At 46.1% G+C, this 12,789-nt stretch overlaps 1 protein-coding gene across 1 annotated transcript in view; it reads left to right on the plus strand.

The window, feature by feature from the left end:
* The window catches only part of LOC115124773 (neuropilin-2-like), a 342,903-nt gene that overhangs the window by 113,246 nt on the left and 216,868 nt on the right, over window positions 1–12,789 (plus strand). The window lies entirely within an intron of this gene.

Here is a 12,789-nt window from a genome sequence, read left to right on the forward strand (position 1 = left end):
GACCTCCCCTCATCACTGTCAAACGCTCCCTAAAAAACTTCTGTGAGCAGGCCTTTCTAATCGACCTGGCCCGGGTATCCTGGAAGGATATTGACCTCATCCCGTCAGTTGAGGATGCCTGGTCATTCTTTAAAAGTAACTTCCTCGCCATTTTAGATAAGCATGCTCCGTTCAAAAAATGCAGAACTAAGACCAGATATAGCCCTTGGTTCACTCCAGACCTGACTGCCCTCGACCAGCACAAAAACATCCTGTGGCGGACTGCAATAGCATCGAATAGTCCCCGCGATATGCAACTGTTCAGGGAAGTCAGGAACCAATACACGCAGTCAGTCAGGAAAGCAAAGGCCAGCTTCTTCAGGCAGAAATTTGCATCCTGTAGCTCTAACTCCCCAAAATTCTGGGACACTGTAAAGTCCATGGAGAACAAGAGCACCTCCTCCCAGCTGCCCACTGCACTGAGGCTAGGTACCAGGTCACCACCGATAAATCCATGATTATCGAAAACTAAAACAAGCATTTCTCAACGGCTGGCCATGCCTTCCTCCTGGCTACTCCAACCTCGGCCAAAAGCTCCGCCACCCCGGCAGCTACTCGCCCAAGCCTCTCCAGGTTCTCCTTTACCCAAATCCAGCAGATGTTCTGAAAGAGCTGCAAAACCTGGACCCGTACAAATCAGCTGGGCTTGACAAACCTCTACTTCTGAACCTCTCCGCCGCCATTGTCGCAACCCCTATTACCAGCCTGTTCAACCTCTCTTTCATATCGTCTGAGATCCCCAAGTATTGGAAAGCTGCCGCAGTCATCCCCCTCTTCAAAGGGGGAGACACCCTGGACCCAAACTGTTACAGACCTATATCCATCCTGCCCTGCCTATCTAAGGTCTTCGAAATCCAAGTCAACAAACAGGTCACTGACCATCTCGAATCCCACTGTACCTTCTCCACTGTGCAATCTGGTTTCCGAGCCGATCACGGGTGCACCTCAGCCACGCTCAAGGTACTAAACGATATCATAACCGCCATCGATAAAAGACAGTACTGTGCAGCCGTCTTCATCGACCTTGCCAAGGCTTTCGACTCTGTCAATCACCATATGCTTATTGGCAGACTCAGTAGCCTCGGTTTTTCTAATGACTGCCTTGCCTGGTTCACCAACTACTTTGCAGACAGAGTTCAGTGTGACAAATCGGAGGGCATGCTGTCCGGTCCTCTGGCAGTCTCTATGGGGGTGCCACAGGGTTCAATTCTCGGGCCGACTCTTTTCTCTGTATATATCAATGATGTTGCTCTTGCTGCGGGCAATTCCCTGATCCACCTCTACGCAGACGACACCATTCTGTATACTTCCGGCCCGTCCTTGGACACTGTGCTATCTAACCTCTAAACGAGCTTCAATGCCATACAACACTCCTTCCGTGGCCTCCAACTGCTCTTAAATGCTAGTAAAACCAAATGCAGACTGAAGTGAAGAGGAAATTCAACAATTCTTGGAGGGCAATAAAAGTTGCTTAGTCAACCTGGTTTTAGCCTTTGCTGTGGTAGTCTATGGTAGGCCCTGTGTTCCTTTTCAAATCAAATCAAATCAAATCAAATTTTATTTGTCACATACACATGGTTAGCAGATGTTAATGCGAGTGTAGCGAAATGCTTGTGCTTCTAGTTCCGACAATGCAGTGATAACCAACAAGTAATCTAACTAACAATTCCAAAACTACTGTCTTATACACAGTGTAAGGGGATAAGGAATATGTACATAAGGATATATGAATGAGTGATGGTACAGAGCAGCATACAGTAGATGGTATCGAGTACAGTATATACATATGAGATGAGTATGTAGACAAAGTAAACAAAGTGGCATAGTTAAAGTGGCTAGTGACATAAGGATGCAGTCGATGATCTAGAGTACAGTATATACATATGCATATGAGATGAATAATGTAGGGTAAGTAACATTATATAAGGTAGCATTGTTTAAAGTGGCTAGTGATATATTTACATCATTTCCCATCAATTCCCATTATTAAAGTGGCTGGAGTTGGGTCAGTGTCAATGACAGTGTGTTGGCAGCAGCCACTCAATGTTAGTGGTGGCTTTTAACAGTCTGATGGCCTTGAGATAGAAGCTGTTTTTCAGTCTCTCGGTCCCAGCTTTGATGCACCTGTACTGACCTCGCCTTCTGGATGATAGCGGGGTGAACAGGCAGTGGTTGGGTGGTTGATGTCCTTGATGATCTTTATGGCCTTCCTGTAACATCGGGTGGTGTAGGTGTCCTGGAGGGCAGGTAGTTTGCCCCCGGTGATGCGTTGTGCGGACCTCACTACCCTCTGGAGAGCCTTACGGTTGAGGGCGGAGCAGTTGCCGTACCAGGCGGTGATACAGCCCGCCAGGATTTTCCACCTCTTTCTCCTCATCTTCTTCCTTCTCCTTATCCTTCCTCCCATCTTTTGGGATAGTTGCCAGTACAGTGTAGCAGTGACAGTTTGTGGCAGTCTGTAGAGCTGTGACGGTGTGTGGGAGTGTGCTGCCATGCCTGCCTTCCTGCAGAGGGCCCAGCTGTTGTCCTGTGTTAGCCCCTAGCTGCCTGTGTTAGCCCATAGCTGCCTGCCTGCTGTTGTCATGTGTTAGCCCCTAGCTGCCTGTGTTAGCCCCTAGCTGCCTGTGTTAGCCCCTAGCTGTCTGTGTTAGCCCCTAGCTGCCTGTGTTAGCCCCTAGCTTCTTGTGTTAGCCCCTAGCTGACTGCCTGCTGTTGTCCTGTGTTAGCCCCTAGCTGCCTGCCTGCTGTTGTCCTGTGTTAGCCCCTAGCTGTCTGTGTTAGCCCCTAGCTGTCTGTGTTAGCCCCTAGCTGACTGCCTGCTGTTGTCCTGTGTTAGCCCCTAGCTGTCTGTGTTAGCCCCTAGCTGCCTGCCTGCTGTTGTCCTGTGTTAGCCCCTAGCTGTCTGTGTTAGCCCCTAGCTGTCTGTGTTAGCCCCTAGCTGTCCTGTGTTAGCCCCTAGCTGTCTGTGTTAGACCCTAGCTGTCTGTGTTAGCCCCTAGCTGTCTGTGTTAGCCCCTAGCTGCCTGCCTGCCTTCCTGTCTGTCTGTCTGCATGTCTGTCTGCATGTCTGCCTGCCTGTATGCCTGTCTGTCTCCCTGTATGCCTGCCTGTCTGCCTGTCTACCTGTTTGCCTGTCTGTCTGTCTGCCTTTATGTCTCCCTGCCAGTCTCTCTCCCACCCTGCCTGCCTTCCTCTCTGCCTCAGACAGCCCATCTTGACAAACAGCTGTCATAAATGCCAGCATGCCTCTCCAGCATACATCTTAAGCCCGGTCCCAAATGGCACCCTTTTGACCAGAAACATATGGGAATAGGGGCACTGGGTAGGGTGTTATTTGGGACCAAACCTTAGAGCTACCAAAGGCATGTGTATTACTGCAGTGCTGTGTGTTGGCTGAAGGGCCACGTGTGGCTGTGGTGCACTCGAGGTATGTTAAAATGTCAATTTTAGACAGAGAGACAGAGAGAGAGAGACAGACAGAGAGACAGAGACATAGAGACAGAGACAGAGAGACAGAGAGACAGAGAGAGACAAAGACAGAGAGACAGAGAGACAGAGAGAGAGACAGAGAGAGAGACAGAGAGAGAGACAGAGACAGAGAGACAGAGACAGAGAGACAGAGGGGAATACATCCTCTTTCTATATCGCTTTCCTTTAGGTTGTTGTGGAATTTAACATCTATTTTCTGGATTTTAATCATTAGTGGGTATATTCCTAATTCTGCTCTGCATTATTTGAGGTTTTGCTTTGTACGCGGATTATATTTTTGACAGAATTCTGCAGAGTTTCAATGTTGTGTTTGTCCCATTTTGTGAGAGGAGAGGAAATTCAGTAACTCTTGGAGGACATTGAAAGTTGCTACGTCACCATGGTTTCTGTAGATCCTATGGTAGTCTGTGGTCTGAGTCTATACATAGTCAAGGCTTTTCTTAGTTCTGGGTCAGTCACGGTGGTCAGGTGTTCTGCACTGGGTCAGTCATGGTGGTCAGGTATTCTGCCACTGGGTCAGTCACAGTGGTCAGGTATTCTGCACTGGGTCAGTCATGGTGGTCAGGTATTCTGCCACTGGGTCAGTCACAGTGGTCAGGTATTCTGCACTGGGTCAGTCATGGTGGTCAGGTTTTCTGACACTGGGTCAGTCACAGTGGTCAGGTATTCTGCACTGGGTCAGTCACAGTGGTCAGGTATTCTGCACTGGGTCAGTCACGGTGGTCAGGTGTTCTGCCACTGGGTCAGTCATGGTGGTCAGATATTCTGACACTGGGTCAGTCACAGTGGTCAGGTGTTCTGCCACTGGGTCAGTCATGGTGGTCAGGTGTTCTGCCACTGGGTCAGTCACAGTGGTCAGGTATTCTGCACTGGGTCAGTCACAGTGGTCAGGTATTCTGCACTGGGTCAGTCACAGTGGTCAGGTATTCTGCACTGGGTCAGTCACAGTGGTCAGGTATTCTGCACTGGGTCAGACACAGTGGTCAGGTGTTCTGCACTGTGCAGCTTCTGTATGGGCCAGATTTTGGAACACCATTATTTTGGTTTTACTGAGATTTACTGTCAGGGCCCAGGTCTGACAGAATCTGTGCATAATATCTAGGTGCTGCTGTAGGCCCTCCTTGGTTTGGGACAGAAGCACCAGATCATCAGCAAACAGTAGACATTTGACTTCAGATTCTAGTAGGGTGAGGCCGGGTGCTGCAGACTATTTTAGTGCCCGCGCCAATTCTTTGATATATATGTTGAAGAGGGTGGGGCTCAAGCTGCATCCCTGACTCACCCCCACGGCCCTGTGGAAAGTAATCTGTGTTTTTATTGACAATTTTGACACTTATTGTTTTTGTACACATTATTTTATATATATTTTATATGTATCATATATCTATAATATCGTAGATCCCCCCCAACAACAGTTTCCCTCAGTTTATATAGCAGGCCCACATTCCAAATTGAGTCAAAATCTTTTTTTGAAATCAACAAAGCATGACAAGACTTTGCTTTTGTTTTTTGTTAATTATGGTGTGCAGGCTGTATACGTGGTCTGTAGTCCGATATTTTTGGTAAGAAGCCAATTTCACATTTGCTCAAGACTTTGGAAATATTGGAGTCTGCTGTTGGTGAGAGGATTTTCCCGAGGTTACTGTTGACACAGATTCCGCTGTAATTATTGGGGTCAAATTTGTCTCCAAATTTGTCTCTTTAGGGTCGATCAGACCTTCGTTCCAAATAGTGGGGAAGATGCCAGAACTGAGGATAATACTGACGAGTTTATCTTTCCACAGGTGCATGTTCATTAATTGTTTATGGTTGATTGAACAACAGTGTTTAAACCCTTTACAATGAAGATCTGTGAAGTTATTTGCATTTTTTACGAATTATCATTGAAAGACAGGGTCCTGAAAAAGGGATGTTTCTTTTTTTGCTGAGTTTGTGTATGTGACCAATAACATTTGATTTGATTTGGAAAGGCACATACCTGTCTATTTAAAGTCCCACAGTTGACAGTGCATGTCAGAGAAAAAAACTAAACCATGAGGTCGAAGGAATTGTCTGTAGAGCTCTGAGACAGGATTGTGTCGAGGCACAGATCTTGGGAAGGGTACCAAAAATGTAAGGTCCTTAACCTCTTGCTTCTACTCGGGACGCTTGCGTCCCAACTAGAGCTCTGGAAATGCAAATGCGCTACGCTAAATGCTAATAGTATTAGTTAAAACTCAAAAGTTCATTAAAATACACATGCAGGGTATCAAATTAAAGCTACACTCGTTGTGAATCCAGGCAACAAGTCAGATTTTTAAAATGCTTTTCGGCGAAAGCATGAGAAGCTATTATCTGATAGCATGTAACACCCCAAAAGACCCACAGGGGACATAAACAAAATAATTAGCATTTCGGCGTTACACAAACCGCACAATAAAATAGAAAACATTCATTACCTTTCACCATCTTCTTTGTTGGCACTCCTAGATGTCCCATAAACACTATTTGGGTCTTTATTTAGATTAAATCGGTCCATATAAAGCCTAGATATCGTTATATGTAGACTGTGTGATAAACGAAAAAAACATCGTTTCAAAACGTAACGTCATTTTTTTAAATTCAAAAAGTCGACGATAAACTTTCACAAAACACTTCGAAATACGTTTGTAATGCAACTTTAGGTATTAGTAAACGTTAATAAGCGATAAAATTCATCAGGAGGCGATGTAAAGATCATTAGCTGTCCGTCTGGAAAAATGAGAGGAGGAGATACGGTGCCCTGCATGTGTTTGACCAAGAAAAAACTCGAAGGGAAATGACAAGACTCTAGACACCGTGTGGAAGCTGTAGGTACTGCAACCTCAGTCAATTAATTGTGGTTCACCTTTATCAATGGGTTCAAGTAGCGCATGGATATATTTTCCCATTTTCAGTGATCAGTTTTTCCTGTGCTTTTCGATGTAAATGCCGTTCTGGTAAAGCCACAGCAGTGATTTAACCAGTTTTATAAACGTCTGAGTGTTTTCTATCCACACAGACTAAGCAAATGCATATACTATATTCCTGGCATGAGTAGCAGGGCGCTGAAATGTTGCGCGATTTTTAACAGAATGTTCAAAAAAGTAGAGGGTCGACTTAAGAGGTTAAGAACACAGTGTCCTCCATCATTCTTAAATTGAATAAGTTTCAAACCACCAATACTCTTCCTAGAGATGGCCACCTGGCCAAACTGAGCAATCAGGGGAGCAGGGCTATGGTAGGGACGAGAGCAAGAACCCGATGGTCACTCTGACAGAGCTCCAGAGTTCATCTGTGGAGATGGACAACTACAGTGGGGAGTTGATACACTGCCGATTTTGAAGGTTTTCCTACTTACAAAGCATGTAGAGGTCTGTAATTTTTATCATAGGTACACTTCAATTGTGAGAGACGGAATCTAAAACAAAAATCCAGAAAATCACATTGTATGATTTTTAAGTAATTAATTTGCATTTTATTGCATGACATAAGTATTTGATACATCAGAAAAGCAGAACGTAATATTTGGTACAGAAACCTTTGTTTGCAATTACAGAGATCATACGTTTCCTGTAGTTCTTGACTAGGTTTGCACACACTGCAGCAGGGATTTTGGCCCACTCCTCCATACAGACCTTCTCCAGGTCCTTCAGGTTTTGGGGCTGTCGCTGGGTAATACGGACTTTCACCTCCCTCCAAAGATGTTCTATTGGGTTCAGGTCTGGAGACTGGCTAGGCCACTCCAGGACCTTGAGATGCTTCTTACGAAGCCACTCCTTAGTTGCCCTGGCTGTGTGTTTCGGGTCGTTGTCATGCTGGAAGACCCAGCCACGACCCATCTTCAATGCTCTTACTGAGGGAAGGAGGTTGTTGGCCAAGATCTCGTGATACATGGCCCCATCCATCCTCCCCTCAATACGGTGCAGTCGTCCTGTCCCCTTTGCAGAAAAGCATCCCCAAAGAACGATGTTTCCACCTCCATGCTTCATGGTTGGGATGGTGTTCTTGGGGTTGTACTCATCCTTCTTCTTCCTCCAAACACGGAGAGTGGTTTAGACCAAAAAAACTATATTTTTATCTCATCAGACGACATGACCTTCTCCCATTCCTCCTCTGGATGATCCAGATGGTCACTGGCAAACTTCAGATGGGCCTGGACATGCGCTGGCTTGAGCAGGGGGACCTTGCGTGCGCTGCAGGATTTTAATCCATGACGTCGTAGTGTGTTACTTATGGTTTTCTTTGAGACTGTGGTCCCAGCTCTCTTCAGGTCATTGACCAGGTCCTGCCGTGTAGTTCTGGGCTGATCCCTCACCTTCCTCATGATCATTGATGCCCCACGAGGTGAGATCTTGAATAGAGCCCCAGACCGAGGGTGATTGACCGGCATCTTGAACTTCTTCCAATTTCTAATAATTGCGCCAACAGTTGTTGCATTCTCACCAAGCTGCTTGCCTATTGTCCTGTAGCCCATCCCAGCCTTGTGCATGTCTACAATTTTATCCCTGATGTCCTTACACCCTCTCTGGTCTTGGCCATTGTGGAGAGGTTGGAGTCTGTTTGATTGAGTGTGTGGACAGGTGTCTTTTATACAGGTAACGAGTTCAAACAGGTGCAGTTAATACAGGTAATGAGTGGAGAACAGGAGGGCTTCTTAAAGAAAAACTAACAGGTCTGTGAGAGCCGGAATTCTTACTGGTTGGTAGGTGATCAAGTACTTATGTCATGCAATAAAATGCAAACTCCTCAGTAAAAGGCACATGACAGCCCACTTGGAGTTTGCCAAAAGCCATCTAAAGAACTCTCAGACCATGAGAGACAAGATTCTCTGGTCTGATGAAAACAAGATTGAACTCTTTGGCCTGAATGCCAAGCGTTACGTCTGGAGGAAACCTGGCAACATCCCTACGGTGAAGCATGTTGGTGGCAGCATCACGTCTGGAGGAAACCTGGCACCATCCCTACGGTGAAGCATGGTGGTGGCAGCATCCTGCTGTGGGAATGTTTTTTCAGCTGTAGGGACTGGGAGACTGGTAGGATCAAGGGAAAGATGCACAGAGAAAGGACACAGAGATCCTTAATGAAAACCTGCTCCAGAGTGCTCAGGACCTCAAACTGGGACGAAGTTTCACCTTACAGCAGGACAATGACCCTAAGCACACAGCCAAGACAACGCAGGAGTGGCTTCGGGACAAGTCTTTTGAGTGGCCCAGCCAGGGCCCAAACTTGAACCTGATCGAACATCTCTGGAGAGACCTGAAAATAGCTGTGAAGCATGGTGGTGGCAGCATCCTGTGTGTTGATGATATTTCAGTTTTTTTATTTGTTATAATTTTGATAAAAAGTTCTCAAAGTTTGTAACGTAACAATATGTGGAAAAAAGTGGTTTGAATACTTTCCAAATGGATTGTAATATTCCGGTTTTCTAGGTCTGTGTGTTTTGGGTTGGATTTGTGTTGGTTTGTCAATTTCTTTCTTAGGTTTTTGAACTCTTCATCAAACCATTTCTCATTGCTGTTATTTTTTTACTGTTCAGGCTTTCTACTGCTCAGTTTACACCTTCACTTTTTCAGGGAAACATTTTGTCCTAGCGGGGATTTCTGGTTCTTTTGTTTCTACACTATCTTCCTTACTTCTATCACCTTTCTTGATAGCATGCAGCTTGCTGGACTTCTGGTATATGGTACTGCTCTGTTCAAGTAGGCTGTGATTATGCTGTCGTGTGATAGGGGTGTTAGTGGGCTGACTGTGAACACTCTGAGAGACTCTGGGTTTAGGTATGACAGGAAGTTGTGACAGGAAGTTGCTGTCGTGTGATAGGGGTGTTAGTGGGCTGACTGTGCACACTCTGAGAGACTCTGGGTTTAGGTATGACATGAAGTTGTGACAGGAAGTTGCTCTCGTGTGATAGGGGTGTTAGTGGGCTGACTGTGAACACTCTGAGAGACTCTGGGTTTAGGTATGACAGGAAGTTGTGACAGGAAGTTGCTGTCGTGTGATAGTGGTGTTAGTGGGCTGACTGTGCACACTCTGAGAGACTCTGGGTTTAGGTATGACAGGAAGTTGTGACAGGAAGTTGTGACAGGAAGTTGTGACAGGAAGTTGTGACAGGAAGTTGTGACCCGGCTTTGTTGCTTACTTGCATCTGGGGGAGGGAATGCTGGCACTTCCAGGTAGGTGTTTGTCCCCCTGTGTTTGTCGAGAGTGTCAGGTTCTGGTCCAGTTCTGGTGTTGCTAGGTCACCACAGACTGTTGCTAGGTCACCACAGACTGTCACCACAGAATGTTGCTAGGTCAACACAGACTGTTGCTAGGTCACCACAGACTGTTGCTAGGTCACCACAGACTGTTGCTAGGTCACCACAGACTATGTCCCTGGGCCTGGAAATGGTTGATCTTATAGTAATGGAATTAAGAAACATGTAAATATTAGGATGAGCAATGTTGGAGAGAATTGGACTAAAATGCAGTAGAATAGAATACAGTATATACTGAGATGAGATGAGTAAAGCAGTAGGCACACATTATTAAAGTGACAACAGCCTCTAAGGTGCAGGGTTGAGTAACCGGGTGGTAGCCGGCTAGTGATGGCTATTTAACAGTCTGATGGCTTTAAGATAGAAGCTGTTTTTCAGGCTTTCGGTCCCAGCTTCGATGCACCTGTACTGACCTCGCCTTCTGGATGATAGCGGGGTGAACAGGCAGTGGCTCGGGTGGTTGATGTCCTTGATGATCTTTATGGCCTTCCTGTGACATCGGGTGGTGTAGGTGTCTTGGAGGGCAGGTAGTTTGCCCCCGGTGATGCGTTGTGCAGACCTCATCATTACCCTCTGGAGAGCCTTGCGGTTGTGGGCGGAGCAGTTGCCGTACCAGGCGGTGATACAGCCCAACAGGATGCTCTCAATTGTGCATCTGTAAAAGTGTGTCAGGGTTTTAGGTGACAAGCTACATTTCTTCAGCCTCCTGAGGTTGAAGAGGCGCTGTTGCGCCTTCTTCATCACACTGTCTGTGTGGATTGTCATATCGTCAGTTATGTGTACACCATAGAACTTAAAGCTTTGTTGATGTTGAGGGAGAGGTTGTTTTCAACCTCTACGCCAGGGCTCTCACCTCCTCCCTGTAGGCTGTCTTGTCCCTGTTGGTACTATGGTTGTCGTCTGAAAACTTGATGATTGAGTTGGAGGTGTGCATGGCCACGCAGTCATGGGTGAACAGGGAGTACAGGAGAGGGCTCAGAACGCACCCTTGTGGGGCTCCTGTGTTGAGGATCAGCGAAGTGCAGGTGTTGTTTCCTACCTTCACCACCTGGGGGCGGTCCGTCAGGAAGTCCAGGACCCAGTTGCACAAGGCGGGGTTCCGACCCAGGGCCCCGAGCGTAATGATGAGCTGAAAAACAGCTTCTATCGCAAGGACATCAGACTGTTAAATAGCCATCAGTAGCCGGCTTCCACAAGGTTATGCAACCCTGCACCTTAGAGGCTGCTGCCCTATAGACATATAGACTTAAAATCACTGGCCACTTTAATAATGGAACACTGGTCACTTTAATAATGTTTACACATTGCTTTACTCATCTCATATGTATATACTGTATTATATTCACTACACGCAAAATAACATCTGCTAAATATGGGTATGTGACCAATACAATTTGATTTGATTTGATTTTCTCTCCTTCTCGCTTCTCTTCATCACTATTCATTATGAGATGTTCTAGAATCCTCCGTGTCTCACGGCAGAGAGTAGGCAACTGATTCTGATTCCATGTATGCATCCCAAAAGGCACGCCTATTCGCTATGTATTGCATTACTTTTGACAAGGACCCATAGGGTCCAAGGTTGTGCACTATACAAGCCATTTGAAACGCACACATTCTCTCTGTGTTCTGTTTTGTCCTCCTGGGCGGGCGCCGCCTGATGATGAGAAGGAGGTGAGGCGAGGCCCCTCTCCTCTTGTGTCCTCTTGTCTCCTCTCCTCTCACACTCCTCTCCTCTAATCTCCTTTCCTCTAATCTCCTCTCCTCTAATGTCCTTTCCTCTCCTTTCCTCTCCTCTCCCCTCTTCTAATCTCCTCTCTTCTCTTTTCCCCTCCCCTCCCATCACTTCCTCTCATCTCCCCTTCCTCTCCTCTCATCTGCTCTCATCTCATCTCCCCTCCCCTAATCTCCTCTCCTCTAATCTCCTCTCCTCTCCCATCCTCTAATCTCCCCTCCCCTCCCCTCCCCCCCTCCCTCCCCTCCCCTCTCCTCTCCTCTCCTCTCCTCTCCTCTCCTCTCCTCTCCTCTCCTCTCCTCTCCTCTCCTCTCCTCTCCTCTCCTCTCCTCTCCTCTCCTCTCTACACATCTAATATCCAGTGTAGACCCTGGTAGTGTTCCTATTCCAGTGTAGACCCTGGTAGTGTTCCTATTCCAGTATAGACCCTGGTAGTGTTCCTATTCCAGTATAGACCCTGGTAGTGTTCCTATTCCAGTATAGACCCTGGTAGTGTTCCTATTCCAGTATAAACCCTGGTAGTGTTTTTATTGTAGTATAGACCCTGGTAGTGTTCCTATTCCACATAGCATTACCAGAGCAGAATAGGAAGGTGATTATCGGTATTGTGTGCAGAGAAGATATAATGAGTACTATCAATCGCAGAGAGAGAGAGAGAGAGAGAGAGAGAGAGAGAGACTCCCAATATCTACTGGGTGAAATTCCACAGTGTGCCATCACAGCAGCAAGATTTGTGACCTGTTGCCATGAGAAAAGGGCAACCAGTGAAGAACAAACACCATTGTAAATACAACCCATATTTATGCTTATTTATTTTATCTTATGTCCTTTAACCATTTGTACATTGTTACAACACTGTATATATATATAATATGACATTTGTAATGTCTTTATTGTTTTGAAACTTCTGTATGTGAAATGTTTACTGTTAATTTTTATTGTTTATTTCACTTTATATATTCACTTTATATATTATCTACCTCACTTGCTTTGGCAATGTTAACACGTTTCCCATGCCAATAAAGCCCTTGAATTGAATTAAATTGAGAGAGAGAGAGAGAGAGATCTCAGAACTGAGGCTGATGGACTGAAATGATCACTCTCTCTTTCTTTCCTGACCTTCTCTTTGCTCTTTCTCTCTCTTCCTCCCAATCTCTCCCTTCTCTATCTCTCTTCCCATTCAATCACAAGCTCTCTCCTCTCACCATCTTCATCTCTCTCACTACTTTCTCTCTCGCTGTCCTCTGTTTTTGAGGTGGGGATGTGACA

This window comes from Oncorhynchus nerka, linkage group LG3 (genome assembly GCF_034236695.1).
Source record: "Oncorhynchus nerka isolate Pitt River linkage group LG3, Oner_Uvic_2.0, whole genome shotgun sequence".
Lineage (NCBI taxonomy): Eukaryota > Metazoa > Chordata > Actinopteri > Salmoniformes > Salmonidae > Oncorhynchus > Oncorhynchus nerka.